We start from the raw sequence: 14,356 nt of genomic DNA, 5'->3' as shown, positions 1-14,356 counted from the left end.
CAGGGGTGACGTCCCTTTGGTTGTTCAAAACGGAAATCAACAAGGACAGCGGTGACGTGTCTCAACTTGTTGCTGGACAGTTCGTCATAAAAGTCAAACAGAGCACGGAGGCCATTCCTGATGTTAAAGTAGCGTAAAGTGATGAAATATACAAGATTGTGCAAACAGCTCTCCCACATGGGATTAAAACCAGCAAAGGCTTGGTGCAGCCCAATTATTACGTTCAATGGCAACTTTCAGGGCTATGCCATGTTCGTGTAATTGTGTTAAATGTAAGGGTGTGGAGAGGACGGCATGGTGGAGTTATAAATTATCAGTAATTAAATATAATTTGTGGGAATAAGAAACAGTCGTATTACCTGTCTCCCCATCTTGAAAAAGGCTAGTGTATTCTTGAGGTGACGAAAAGTCGTCCCACTAATCTAAAGGCAAAAATGTTTATTTATGGCTCTTCTCAACGGCCACACTTGAATGCCTGAAAAGCCTGTTCTCAGAAAGAGAGAAGAGACCGTGTGAACTGTTCAAATTGGATAATGGTTAGTTGCAAGAAAAATCTTGACACACCAAGTAACATTGCTGAACCAAAGCTGACAAGTCCAAACAAACAAAATCACAATGGGGGCATTTCAATCTCTGAATTGAAACTTCTTTCTAAGGAAGAATGTCCTCTGTGACTGCATATAAGCTAAATATATTTAAAATTTGTAGTCCTCTCTATGGCCCTGTGTCATATGGACTCAATTGTTGTGACACCAACACCCATGATGCCAATCTTTACACAAGTATCTTTACAAATAAAGAAATCTGTATCCTCAGCAATGTCCCACTTCCAAAGGTCATATGCACAAAGGCTGACAAACCAGCTCACTCACATATCTGCTCCACAAAAAGACCTCGGATCCACGTCTCAATTCACATCCATTATGACACCCCATTCAGCCCCATTCAGCCCCATTCACGGCGACAGACGCCTCTCAGCAGCCTTTCACACCAGGAAATGGATCTTTGGCCCTCGCTAACAAGGCCCCTCCAGCTCGACTCGCTGCTGCATATCAGGTCCGGCGGAGTGCTGCTCAGCGGTCTTGCCAGTTCGGTGTTAATATTCCCTGACACTCCCGGGGCCGAGTGTGATTTAAGTTTCTGGTCATAAAACCCTCTGCTGAGATTTGTTAACCACTGCAGGGTGTTACCTGCACACCTCTGGGGACAATGGGGGCAGCAATAAAAGTGTTGTAAAATGCAGGAAATTGTCAAGTACCCGTGATGGGAGCTTAGGTAGGGATTGGTTTGGGAAGCTTCTGTTAAGATTGTTCTTGTTCAGAACTCTACTGAAACCATTTACAAGTAAAATGCAGAGTGGACAGTTTTGATGTTGATCTATTTTTGGGGATGGTTGGTTGGGTCGATCCACCACTTTGGCCCACGCTAAAATATCTCAACAACTATTGGATGGATTGCCACAGAATTTGGTACTGACATTCCTCTTATCACTCATGAATATATGCAAGGACTTTGGTGAGCTTCTAACTTTCCTTCTAACACCATCAGGTCAAAATTAGAATTTTCCCAATATTTGATCAAATACCTGCAAAACGAATGACATTCATATGAGCCTCAGCTGGACTTTCTGTTTCGTGCTAATTGGGAAATGTTAGCAGGATAAAGCGCTAAACTACAATGGTGATTATGCCTACTTAACATCAACATGTTAACATTGTCATTGTGAGCATGTTAGCATGCCGATGTTAGTACTACAACTTCATAGCATGGCTGTAGAATCTTAGGCTGCATTCACACTGGATCAGGCGTTGCGGTGATTCGCCGCAGGGTTGTGCGTTGGTGAGGGAGAGTCACATTAATGGCCCATTAACTGTAACGATTAACGTCTTTTGTTCCGTCATGGCTGAGTTATACAGCTCTGGATTGCCGGTTACATGATTGGCCACCGCAGTGTGACGTTGGGCTGCGTTTCTCCATAAGTGGACACTGTTTCTACATTTCCGCCACAGGTCGCTGCATTTGTTTTGGCAACCCCTGCGGACGTCACAACCTCAGCCGCTGGCTGCAGCCCAAACAAACTACCCCCATTCAAAATGAATGGGAAGACTTGCGTTTTTGACACACCGCCGGACCTGGTGTCAATGCAGCCTTGGTCTTGTTTTTCTTCTTTCTTACCCTTCTTTTACAAGTGACCTCCTCGTGATTGTGATTTCTCACAAGATCAATAAAGCGATCTGCTCCGGGGTCGTAAACTAGAGCCGACTTGAGTCGCCAGCGTGCATCCAACAGATGCTATTAAATGTTCTGTTGGTTCTCTTCCAAAATAGTAGGCATCGCATTTTTTAATTAAATCTTTGCAAAATGAAAATAATCCCTGCTTCAATGCGGCTACTGTTCGGCCTTACATGTGTATCTGTCAATCTTTATTGTGCTTTCGGTTCTGCCTATATCCCTGCATATGTAGCCAATTATTGTGACGTTTGAGTGGATTTTCTTTAAATCCCTTCACTGCTCGCAGGCTGATTAGAGTATGTTGAGGAATTATGCCATTTCAGGGCTAAATAGGGTTGGAAAAAACAGTATAAAGGCTTCTCCCGTTCATGTCTAGAGGTAACTTATTCATTATTATCACTGATTTGGCTGAGTCGACCTCACTTAAACAGCTTAATACGAGTCATTACCTGAATCTGACTGCATGCAAGTCCTAGATGGTCCCTGTAGGCTAAAAGTGCCTTGCCAAGCCAAAGTATCCTCTTGGATACTTGGCAACTGGGGTATAGAGTATATCCACTGTGGAAAAACAACTGATAATAGATGATGAAATACATTTCTCTGCTTTTCAAAATAATGGTAACTAAGGTATGCAAAGATATGCACAGGTACATATTACATTGTGCAATATCTACTGCACTGCATACATACTTGGTACACTTTCGGAGCAGTATGTCCACAGTGTTCTTAGTACTGTGTTTATATTTCTGTCCCATGCATTTGAAGATAGATGAAGTTAAAATGCAGCTACGTTAAACAGAATCATTCTCAACTGACCACAGTGTGGCGATCCTTTATAATACCAGGAATTTGCATGAAATAATAGGAGGCTTTCACACACTCTTACCACTTCAGTGAGGAACTGGAATATACAGTAAGTGCAAAACACCATCATAAAACTGTAATACCTATTAGGAAACAATAGGAACCTACTGTCATGATAGTTCAGCGGGGGTGTGTGTCTGAAAGACTTGCTTCATGTCTTGTGCATCCCATCCAACACTAATTTGATATTGTTAAGTGATGCATTCCTCCTTTAACTAAATCCAGAGGTCACTGTAACCACCACTGTGAAAGGTGTGTGTGTGTGTGTGTGTGTGTGTGTGTGTGTGTGTGTGTGTGTGTGTGTGTGTGTGTGTGTGTGTGTGTGTGTGTGTGTGTGTGTGTGTGTGTGTGTGTGTGTGTGTGTGTGTGTGTGTGTGTGTGTGTGTGTGTGTGTGTGTGTGTGTGTGTGTGTGTGTGTGTGTGTGTGTGTGTGTGTGTGTGTGAGAAACATCTTAATAAATCCCAGGCCGCTGCGATCACATTGCCTCCCATACAAAGTAGAGAAGATAAAGAACAGGCAGATATTTATAACAGGAACAGCGGTGAGCGATGGACTGATGATTGAAATGAAATATGGCAAGAACCAGATTGTATTGTTCTTGTTGACAGGAAAAATGTACGCATCACTGCAGCGTTGCTCCACTTGAATGCTAATAAAAGCAAAGGGTTCATGATTGGAGCGCTGACATAAGGCCAACAAACTGTAATACATTAAAGGTGCTATTGATAACATTAAGCCACTAGATGTCGTATTCCTCGTCCCCCGTTCCATTGCATTTACTTCACAACACAAGTTACTTACTGTCAATCTCAGCCATTTAACCCTGTTTTTCCACACTAATTGACGACACACAGAGATACCACGTGATACCAATGTCATGTTACTTTTGTCTCACAAGCCTTGTTAGAAGCGGGAACCAAACGTCAGACATCAGAGATAAACAAAACATCAATTTTGGACTTGCCAAAAAAATTTTAAATGATTAATTAACAATCATAATAATCTTTTTCAGGAAAAGCTATACTTTTATTTGGCACCTTTCTACTATTCCAGTGAAATATTCTCACGAACAAACTGTTATTATGCCACAGATGTTTGGCCGACAGGCTACAATAGAAGATAAGAAACCGGTTTCTTTTTCTTGTTAACAGGAAAACAAAAGTGAAACACTCCAGCTGCACTTCATCAGAAATAAACTTGTTTATTATTTCTTACTGGCTTCCCGCGAACTGAGAACCATGCAGCATTGTTATTACTGCACCCTCTATCAATCTACTGTAGGTATCCATCTGACTGATTTACAGCGTGTCACACGGTTCAGCCAAAATAAACCGAAAAGTCAGCCCCCTTTAATGAGCGGTGCCACTCAAACTAAGATGGAAGCATTGCTTATGAAAAACAAATCCATAAAAAAACTAAACAGAGAGGCAAACGTAAAAAAAAGAGCTACATCTGATGACATATCATGCAAGACGAGCTGCAGCATTGCATCACATTTAGTATGTGAAAGCTGTTTATGTGTGTGTAGGTGTGTGTGTGTGTGTGAATCCCACATGAGTTTTGCATAAGAGATAGATGTAGGCCAGGGATTGGGGTTGTGTACACAGAGGCTTAATGACAGGACCCTGAAGGGATGGCGCATCAGTCAAGCGGAACAGACAAACACACTCATACACACACACACACACACACACACACACACACACACACACACACACATATATATAAACCGGCTGTGTATTACACAACCAGCGCCCTCACTTTCCCATAATTTAGTATTGGAAACACAACAAGAGCTGGGAACGGCGGGTTTGCGGCCCCAGGCACTTTGTCACACTCGGGCTGCAGTTTGGCCTACATGGATGAGGCTGGCACCGTTCTCAAGGCTGCATAGTGTCGGAGAAAGGGTGTGTGTGTGTGAAACCATATAGCCTTCAGCTCCAATAGCAGGATTCCCAAGGCGCTTTTTTTTGTTTGGCTTTATATGGGTTACTGAAGCCAGCGATAGAAAGATAACAAAACATGCTGAGTGATCAGCTTAGCTCCGCACGGTTACATTTTGGCGAGCGGGTTTGGATGCCATGAGGGCGACAGATATCGAGTGTATGTGTTTTATGAAAGTCGCTTTGAGCCCTGCGCTTTAATAAACTCAGTTTCACAGGAAAAAGTGGCGTGACTGGCCATTTTGCGGGGTGTTTGCCCTCCCTACACCCTCCCGTCCTCTCTCAGGGACTGTGGTTGAATTTGGCCACGCAGCCGCTGTTGGCATTCCACACTGACCCTCGAGTAGCGGGCCTGAGGTTCACGGGTAAACAGACAAACCGTTCGCTGTGTAATTTCGGAGCCTGTCTCACCCTCTTCGTTGTCTCTCTCTCTCTCTCTCCCCCCTTATCGTTCCTCTCAGCCAGCCATATCCTCAGTTGGCCTCTCTGTTAATTCAGACCTACCTGACAGTTCTGACTAAAACCTTCTGGGTTTACTATCTGTTCCGCTCGGCGACGGGGCTCAGCTCTCTAAACACACACGGAAGACTAATCTGCAACAGATGGGAGACGGACCAGTGGAAGGAAGTAGTATAGAAAGGATATACAGCATATTTGTACCCCTCTAAACCAAACGATAGGGTTTCAGCGAAGTTCCGAGCAAAGCCGTCGGAGGGCTGTAATGATGTGCACGGTGGCGGCGGCTCCCAGGGGCTTAACTGGACATATTACTGGGAGATATAAGCTGTCCATCCGCAACCAGATGTCTGAAAGGCCCCGAGGGGGATTCTTGAGAGCTTCCTCTGATGGGAACACACTCATTTCACACACCCTAATATATATGTGTAAAGAATTGAATAAATAAAAACATATGGAAACAAGCACGGATGCATACATGTGCACATAAACAAGCCCACACATGTTGGATTTCACGGGTGGCTGGTTAGAGATAATGAACGCCTTAGCCCCCGGTTTACTGTCTGGTTTTTGAGGTCATTAGTATAAACAACAAAAGACATTTATTTACTACCCTCATTAATGCAAGTGGCAATTTAAGATCCCTTTCTCAGGCAGGAAAAAAAAGGAACTGGATGGATCTCACAGCGCCGAAAAACCAGACAACTGTCAAATCACTGTTTGTGTTGGTTTTGCGACGAGTGCTTGGAAAGCCCCGAGCTTTCATCAGCTAACCGCTACGGGTGGATATCTGTTACATTCTCCCTCTCTTGGAGATGAAATTGTCCTAGCTGAAGGATACGCTGCTGTTTGATTACTTGCCACAGAGCACGAAAGCAGTGTGGGGCTTGTCAACGGGAGGAGAGGTTATATAAGAAGACAGTGTACCTCTTATAAGGAAGTGCAGGCTTCCCTTTGAAGAGTATGTGCAATCTAGAAATTCCTGGCATGATTTGTGCCTAAACAAATGCGATTTAAACTTGAAATAACTTGATTTTTTCCACTGTATGTTAAACATGTTAGCACACAGATGCCTATTTACATCCAGTAGAGACAGAGCAACATTAGCATTCATTTGGAATTCAATGTTCACTCCTCTCTTAGCTCTGTTTTTGGTCTCCTCCAGTTCTGAAGCCAATGCAGAAGTGCCTTAAACTTGCATTCTTTCTAATATCCAGCAGGGGATGACTCCTCTGGTTGCAAAAAGAAGTCCAATTGTATAGAAGTCAATGAGAAAATGACCCTACTTCTGGTTGCAAATAAACAAAACAGCGATGGCCATAAACTAAGATGGCGATGGCCTAAATGCTGCTAAATAGCAATAGCAAATAGCTGCTAAATGCTCCACTATGATCTCAAGCTAGTTTGGTGCTTACAGTGAGCTTTTATAGTTTTTTTTTTTGCTGAAAACAGCGGTCTACTGTGGCCAACACGACTATGAGAGCGGTGAGAGTGAACCAAAATATTAAAGTTGCGGGCCAGAAAACCAAAACAATGAGCTGAAAGCCACTAAAACGCCCGCTAAATGTATTACCCTTTTTCAACTGCAAATTCTGCAGTTTGTCAAAATCTGTTTTATCTAATAAGATACAGTTTCACTCTGTGCATCTAAGAATTTTCATTCACATATCTAGAGGTCAAAGGTCAAGGGACCCCTTTGAAAATGACCATGCCAGTTTTTCCTCACCAAAATTTTGCGTAACATTGGAGCGTTAATTTTGCAACATGACATGGTTGATACCAATCGACCAAGTTTTTCTAGTTTCATATGATACCTGTATCTTCACTCTGGCTTTAAGATCGCTCCATATGAAAGACAGAATAGCGGCTGGGCCCGCCGGCAGCCTGTCGGGTTGTTAAGATGTTAATATCTTATATAATTAAAGATAGAGACTTGACATCTGTGTACCATACTATACTGTATCGATTTTTTCCTTCACTAAAATTGACCCCTTTCACATTAACCATAACCATTTGATCACTCGTTATTAGAAATAATATTATTCATAGCAGCTTTAATGGCCATTTTGTACTGAAAGTAGGACTTGTGTGAGTGCTGAAGCAAAAGCAAATGTGCAGCTTTTGGCGAATTTGGTGAGAATCCTGTAATTTCCCCCCACCCTCACTTATACACTATTTATCACAACAGGCCATTTCCTGACTCTGAGTGGCATCAGATTGGAGCCATTTCCCCCTTTGATTGAATTAAGAGGCTGGTATTCCTTTGGGATGGTGTGAGGCGAGATAGAGATAAAGTGGCAGATAGGGCATGTCCCCAGAGACTTCTGCAGATACGGGCGACCACCCAACAGACGAAGGTTTTTTTACATTAAACGTTGACTAAACGTGGATGTCTTCCTTAACATTTGTCGCAAAGTTTCGGAATTGTTCTATGCCTCATCTGCTTCTGCTTATTGAAGCAGACTGACAATGATTAGTCCGTGGAAAGATTCATGAGAACATCCTGTGCCATCTGAAGCTTCATGCATATTGGAAGAGAGGTGAAGTGGTAAGAGGAAGAAAGCAGACTGTCCCTGATTAGACCTGAGTTGAGACATTCAGCTCAGGAGCTCGTCTTAGCCTCAGGAACACACCGTCCAACACATGAGACCAATTTAAAGAGGGAAGGCAGGAGCCAAGTCATGTTTTCCTGATGCACGCACCCAAACTTTGATCCCAAAATCACGTATTAAGCGTTCCCCCTGTATAGCCATTTATGAACAATTATAATTATGTTGTTTTTGAAATAGCTGTCCTTTCAGTACAGCTATTTTTAGCCGACGATGGCTCAATAATGGCTTTCTGCATCTGTTCTCCACTTTATTTTCATACCAAAAAGAAGGTGTCACATCACATTTTTGCACATTTTTCAAAAGATATTCTTTGCATGATGCAAACAGTTGCAAGTTAAACCGTTTTCATGGAACGAGACCATGTTTTGTTCATACTCGCTATAGGCTCACAACGTCACCGTTATATGTGAACCATTTATCTCCAAAATGACAGCGGGATTGTTATTGGCTCTGTGGCGATGCATTTGTGACATTATATCAGATGGATTTAGTACGGGTGGCCCTTCATCTGAGCTGAAAACGTGAAACCGCCAAACATCAAACTGTGAAACATGATCATCAACATTGGAATTACAGCAATATTGTACGAGTGATGTAGCGCCCAACACAACTGTATCTGTTATGGAGACCTTTTATGTTTTTTATCCCAATCAAAAACAAAACTTGGAAGCTATCATTTGCGCTCTGCCTCAGGGTGGTCATTTGACGAGGAATAATTACGTGGTTGTTCCTATACGAGCCTCCTGTGCTTCTACCTATACTGTTTTCCTTTACTGGAGCTTTAAAGCCTTTTAATCATTATCATCTAATAATCATCACCTTTAATGTCTCCATAACCACTGGGACTGGCGACTGGCAGTGTCTGGGCAGGTGTGTGTGTGTGTGTGTGTGTGTGCGAGTGGCTTTAATCATCATCAAATAGAGCTGTGTGTATGGGTAATTAAGGTGGTGCCAAATCGACTCTCACTCGCAGGCACGAGTCGGGAGCTCTCGACAACGCCTCAGTGTTGCGACGCTTTCGCAAGTGCTGCGGGCAACTCTATTTCTGCAAGTTTTAACACAGTGCAACTCTCCCTCTCTCCCGAGTCCATTACTCAGTGTCTGATATCCTTCTAAACCCTGGATTACGTTTCCTCGCCACAAGCTGACCATAATACCAGGCTTGTGGAGCCAATGCGGCCTGCAGGGTTTGGTCTGTAACCACTCGTATGAGCACAAGGATCCCGATTAGTGTTCGCACATCAAGGACTGCCGTCGTAACACACACACATTCACACACCGCACCCTTCACCTCCTTCAGCGTAGCCATGGTTTATAGCTACTGTAGACCAATATACATGTATTAGCTTCTCTTTCGCACATTTATAGTGCAATATTTCCTTCAAACGTGATCAACCTCACAGACTTGAAAAGTTGAGCTTTTCGTTTTCAGCTGATCTCTTGATGAATCGTTTCGTCTATAAAAATGTGATAAAAATGCCTGCGACAAGGGAATGTGCTTCGTCAAGGTTGCTCCCAGCACTAATCTCCCACTGCACCAGTGATAATGCGGCTGATAACTGGTATAACTGGGTGGTTCCCATGTCAAATTCACAACATCACTTTGAGACTTGTTTAATCTCCGTTCTTCCGAGAAAGGTCTGTTTTTCATTGTTCGCTCTTCTGTTTGGTGATTGGTCCTTCGCTGTTTTGGCCCTTCGCACACATCTACAGGGGATAGCTGCTTGGCAGGCGTGTGTGTGTGTATATGTGTGTGTGTGTTTTCTGAGGTTTGGAATGATTTACACAACCCCACACTCGATTAATTCCAGTGTGACGGCACAAACTTGCCTGTGTGTACTCAGGTTGGTCTGAGGTATTAGGCTGACAGAGACAGCACAGACAGGACAGTGTTGACTTACTAATAGATGGAGGCCTCTTTATTTTTTTACAGACACACTCGTGCAAACACACACACACTTCACATTCATGCTTCTTATTGGTTCCATTTGTTTAATCTAATGCCAATATGTAACTCAAACACAAGAAATCTGTGAATGCTGCATGACCCCCCTGAACCAGCCAGCAGCAAACCATCCAAAATGTATACACTGCTAGTGTGTGTTTATAATATTATGCACTGTAAATGTGAGAAACGGCTCTAAAAAACTATATATTCATTGTTGCAGGGGAACGAAATGCATTAAGGTAACCAGCTATCCATTAAAAAAGTTGCAGAATTTATCTCCATGTTGTTTTTAATGCCGACAATCCCCTTTTGGATTGAATCTCTTCAGCTTCACACACCAAAAAAAAGGTGAAACACGGCACATCTTGAGCTCTTCAAACAGCTCCACTGCTGCGATCAGATGAGGTGTTTCAGCCGAGGAGCCAATGGTTCTAAATCGAGAACACCCTTGGTCGCCGAGCAAAAAGGTTTTCCAGGAGAGTGTCCAACAATATCAAAACAATCTCTAGGCTGGATTTCCTCTCTGGCTCTCAAAACCCCCGCTGGAGGATGAGAATCTGGGTTGCATGTGAGAAAATGAAGAACTGTAGGATGAAGAGACACTGCTCTGAAAAATGAGTCTGTCAATTTTAACAAAAAAGTCAAAATAAAGGGCCCACAAAAAAGCAAAAGCAACAAAAGTCAGCATACATTCGTGATGCGTCCACTTCTCCTGCCAACGCTTGGCTCATAATCGTATGACAGTACGTGTCCAGTCATTCTGTCTTTCGTTGAAACCTCAAAGGTCACCTTCTCAAGAAATGCTTCACATCCTCCCCTCTGAATCACATCCTCCTCCTCAGTTGGAACATTTTCCTCCTCTCCACGCTCTGTCATGTTGAAACAAAATCAACCTTTTTCACCCTGGCTCCTTAATTTGTTAAGGTAGCAAAAATCTTCCACCGAACTTCACCATGAAAGACGCAAACGCCTCTAATTGTGTTGACTTGTGAGAAATCTACTCATATTCGTTTTCTTGACGAGAGTTAGACAAGAAGATTGATACCACTCATGCATGTATTCTAAATATGAAGCTATACAGCCAGCAGCTAGCTTAGCTTAGCTTAGCATAAGTCAAGTATTTATGCTAAGGGAGAAACAGCTAGCCGAGCTCTGTCCAAAGGTAACAAAAGCCGCCTGCCAGTACCTACAAAGGCATACGGTTAATCTGCATACCAGCACCTTTAAAGCTCACTTACTAACAAGTTATATCTCGTTTGTTAAGGTCGTACTACAAACCGAAATTTAAAAACAACAATTTGTGGTTTTATGAGTGATCATGTGTCAGAATATTTCTTGGCCGGGTAGTGACTTCCTGTGGTTGCCTACAGTGTTTCCAGATCAGTTGACAGTTTTCAGTCCCATCACGCCCAATTCAATACAACCAACTGTAATCATAACCTTGCCTGTGTACAACAATAAAGCCATTACACGTGCAATAGCAAACACACGATAAGCATACAAAGAATTGTTTTCAGTATTTTCAAAACCCCGCCAAATGTTGACAAGAGCAGTCCAAATTTCATCTACCAGCCCAAGGCTGTTTTTTTACCAGCCCAACTTAATCAAAAGTAGCCCAATTAGGCAGAACCCAGCCCAATCTGGCAACACTGGTTGCCTAGCGGAGGAAACGACCATGGTGACGACAAGACTCCAGACTTGTACAGATTAAAGACACGGTGACACGATGCACAAATGCGGAAGCAAATGTTTTTTTGCCCCTTCGCTTTCATAGAATGGAAGTGAACGGGAGGCGAATGTTAATTTCGTGCATGTGTGACCGTGCCTTTAACGAACAAGATATAACGAGTTAATTAGTGAGCTTGACCATTCAACAGAGCCATGGCTAACTGTTTCCGCTGTTTCCAGTATTCAAGCTAAGCTAACCAGCTGCTAGACAAACAAAAGCAAATAAGTATAGGCCTGTTTCCCAAACTACTTCTTTAAACTAATTCTAGCCTACTGCTGCATACAATTTACCGTGGATGGTAGCATTAATTTGGCTAAATGAGAGACAAACAACCCGGTTCAGCATCCATTAAAGGTCTAGAATCAATGTTACGTCCCGTAGCAGGCAGTAGTCGAGCCAAACATGCCGATCATCTCAGCTACTGCCTGACTTGACTCTCCCATGTGCTGACCAAATGGCTGACCAATTAACAGCAGCTTAACTCCTGGGTCCAAACACCCATCTTTCTCTCTCTCTCACACTCACACACACACACACATATGCATGCACAGAAAAAACACACATGCATGCGTGCACACAAGCATACAAAGCAATAGGCTCGCAGATCCTGCGCACCCAGCCAGTACCACACACAGACAAGAACACACAGATACATACTCATTAACAAAGGCTTAGCATTGCAGAGTGTATACCCCCAGCAAAGCACAGCATAGTCTGGCTGACTGGCCTCCCACAGAGGGGGGGATACACCTCAGTCACCTGATCCTCCTCGGCTGCTCCGTCATCCTGGATCAGCTAACCACACATCAGTCATTCAGTCAAAGGGAGCAAGCCTGCATGGCATGCAAACACTACAGGACTGCCTGACTGGGACTACTTCAAAATATCCAAAATATGATTTTAAATTCAAGGTCAGATTGAAGTTTTTTTTCACTAAACAAGCTTTCTTCATCACTGCTCTGACTGCAGCATCTTTACAAATCTCTCCCACCACTAGGTGCCACCACTGGCTTCAAAACAGAAAGTCCATCACAGGACTCACATTCAGTGTTTAAACATGTTTTCTTTATGTTATTTTAATACATTTCTATGCAATTTGTGACAAAAGTCAGTATCTCAGAACAAAGGCAGATTACTGAAATGACCTGGAGAGAATCACACTCACACAATCTTGAACAATTTGTACTGAAAGAGAGTAAAGTTAACACTTTAAAGAGTTTTACGTCTGATTGGATTTGGTTAATTTGTGGCTTCACTTTTTTAATGTTTCTGTGGGTTGTTCTATGGTCTGTCAACAGTGATGTGATCCTGAAGAGCTGCATGAAAAGACAGGAAAAGTAGTAGTAGACAGACCACCTGAGTGACAAGCAACAGCTGAGTCCACACATCTGGAAACCAAAATGCAACCCTCCATTTAAGTGCGTCTTTACGCAAACACTTTTCCAAGCTTAAAAACCCCCCCCCCCCAAAGACTCCCAAGACTCGGCCACAGTTTCACTTTTTTTTTCTCCTTCCTTCAAGGAAAATAATATCCCACAGAGTCTCAACTAACTCTTTTCTCCTCCTCGCGTTGGTGCGTTCTGGCCATGAAGTCATGGAGAGACAAATCATTTCCATCTCTTAATCTCGTTGGATACATGATGATTTCCAAACCTCTCCAGACTACATTCACACACAAACTGTGTGCACTTAAGCAGTTGGAACATTTAGAAGATAATAAACTATTGTTAGAATAGTTCTGTGCCAAAAAAAAAAAACTCACCTCAGAGGCAACAACTTGGTCCTGGGTTTGGATATTCCGTTTTATCAGAACAAAATCACGACTGTGGAGGCATCCGGGCTGACTGCAACACACAAACACAACTCGGTGCTGTTTCCAGTCCTGAATCAGCTCAGTGGATGCAGTCTTTCAGTGCATGGTCGTGGAAAAGAGAGAGAGAGATAGAGAGAGAGAAGGACACTCACCAAGGAAGGCTGAGCGCTGCGCAGCTCTGGCACCAAGTTAAAGCGTCCAGAAATTACATTAGTGCTGCTCTGCTCCTATTGGCTCAAACATGATGAAGTCCTCCCTCCTCCTCCTCCTCCCTACCTCCTCAACACACACATGCCTCCCTCACAGGCACACAGAATACTGTATACTGTACATACACCCCATGACTTTATGGATATGTTTTGGAAGTCCAAATGATCTATTTTCCAAAAAAGATACTTGGTTCCCATTAGAATCTGTGTGTTAAAATACCATTAAAGGTCCCATATTATAAAAAAAGTGAGATTTTCATGTTTTTTTTAATTATAAAGCAAGTTTAAGTGCTATATAAATACTGTGAAAGTATCGAACACTCAATCCACAGGGAAATACACACAGCCCGTATTCAGAAACTCTGCATTTGAAACAAGCCGTCAGGATTTCTGCCCATTCGTGATGTCACGAATATACAATATTTAGACCCTTGACACAATTTTAAACGTAAACATTCTAAATGTGTCTCAGTTTATTCCTGGTTGCAGTGTATGTGAATGTCATCAGCTGACAGGAAGTACACATGGACCCATGCTGTTGCCTAGCAA

General features: G+C 42.9%; 1 protein-coding gene across 1 annotated transcript in view; it reads right to left on the bottom strand.

Moving 5' to 3' along the window:
- The window catches only part of LOC141762225 (prickle-like protein 1), a 31,495-nt gene extending 17,699 nt beyond the window's left edge, over window positions 1-13,796 (bottom strand). The window contains exon 1 of the mRNA XM_074626231.1: window positions 13,548-13,796. The gene's annotated coding sequence lies outside the window, so the exon portion shown is untranslated. The remainder of the gene's footprint in view (window positions 1-13,547) is intronic.
- Between the last annotated feature and the right edge of the window lie 560 nt (window positions 13,797-14,356).

This window comes from Sebastes fasciatus, chromosome 23, assembly GCF_043250625.1.
Source record: "Sebastes fasciatus isolate fSebFas1 chromosome 23, fSebFas1.pri, whole genome shotgun sequence".
Classification (NCBI taxonomy): domain Eukaryota; kingdom Metazoa; phylum Chordata; class Actinopteri; order Perciformes; family Sebastidae; genus Sebastes; species Sebastes fasciatus.
Note: the sequence above shows the minus strand (reverse complement) of the source record. Positions and strands in the feature narration are given on the sequence as shown.